This window comes from Lycorma delicatula, chromosome 1, assembly GCF_047948215.1.
Source record: "Lycorma delicatula isolate Av1 chromosome 1, ASM4794821v1, whole genome shotgun sequence".
Classification (NCBI taxonomy): Eukaryota; Metazoa; Arthropoda; class Insecta; order Hemiptera; family Fulgoridae; genus Lycorma; species Lycorma delicatula.
In genome coordinates this window covers 279,906,545-279,907,821 of record NC_134455.1, presented here as the reverse complement: position 1 = coordinate 279,907,821, position 1,277 = coordinate 279,906,545, and the positions used below count along the sequence as shown (strand labels likewise).

The 1,277-nt window shown below is 24.7% G+C and overlaps 1 non-coding gene across 1 annotated transcript; it reads left to right on the top strand.

Annotated features, from left to right (window-relative positions):
- The first annotated feature begins 965 nt into the window (after window positions 1–965).
- TRNAA-CGC (transfer RNA alanine (anticodon CGC)) lies at window positions 966–1,037 on the top strand. Its single transcript has one exon. It is a non-coding gene; the product is annotated as a tRNA-Ala (tRNA).
- The last annotated feature ends 240 nt before the right edge of the window (window positions 1,038–1,277 follow it).

Below are 1,277 nucleotides of genomic sequence, written 5' to 3'. Positions count from 1 at the left end.
TCAATGGGGGTAATAATTTTTAATTAAAATCATTATAATTTTCTGCAATTTTTAAAACTTTATATAAAAAATTAGTATTAAATTTTCATTACATGTTTGGAATATGAACATTATAATTTTACAAAAAGTTGATTTTTGTCCTAGAATTACTGAAAATTAACGTACATTGTTGATTTTGTTGTGATTATTTACCGGTGTAAATAAAAACTATAAATATTTTAGAAAATACATTTCAATTTCCTATAACTATTTAAATACGCTACCGTCCGTTAGTTGTCAAGTAAACTCCCTTGAGTCACTTTAACATTTTTATCTGGAGATTTTTCTCAACGACTGCAAGATATTGTATTACCTCTATGGTTGAGTAGTAGATTTCGTTTGTAATTCATTAGACTGTAAAAATGAATCAGAATGTAAAGACCAAAACGGTTTCAGTACGAAACGTACGGTCTCAAATTCATTAATATAATAAAAAATGTTTAATAAATTTTATTCATGTAATATAAACACATAAATATTTATTTTTGTTATATTTTATTAATTCGAATTTGATAAAATGTTATTAGTGTTGTTTTTAGCATTTTATTTAAAACCTAAAATACACAACCAGCAACTTATTCTAAAATTAACCGTTCAGAAATAATCTTGAAATGTGTAGTAAATAAATTATAGTAAAATACTTTCGAATACTATAGTCAGCAATAAATTTTAACTGGTAAATTAAAAGCAATATTCTCACAATTACATTAAAATAAATTTAACTTAACTATTTTTTTTTTTTTTTTTAACTGTTCATGTTGAAACAAATATTTATTTCTATATCTTGTTTTGTTTGACAATATTTATCAGATGGTCATAAAAAATCGTTATGTGAAATCGTCCGTAAAATATACACAAGCATAAAAACATTAATTTTCTTTTATTACCATATTTATATTCATTTATTTTCAGCTACGTGAAGAGGTGGGGATGTAACTCAGTGGTAGAGTGTCTGCTTCGCATGCTGAAAGTCCTGGGTTCAAATCCCAGCATCTCCAGTTTTTTTTTTACCTTTCCTTCTCTTTTTAATTAGTAAATAATAAATTTTGCTGTTTTTTAAAGCTCGTTTTTATCAAATTAACCTCTTAATATAATACTATTGACCTGATACCAAAAAGGATGGTTCCTGATTTTGATAAACGAAAACCTGAAAGAAAAGTATTCAGATTAGAAGATTACATAAAATTCTACTTATTTTTATCCAACCAATGAACATTTTAAACAAATTACTAAAAGAC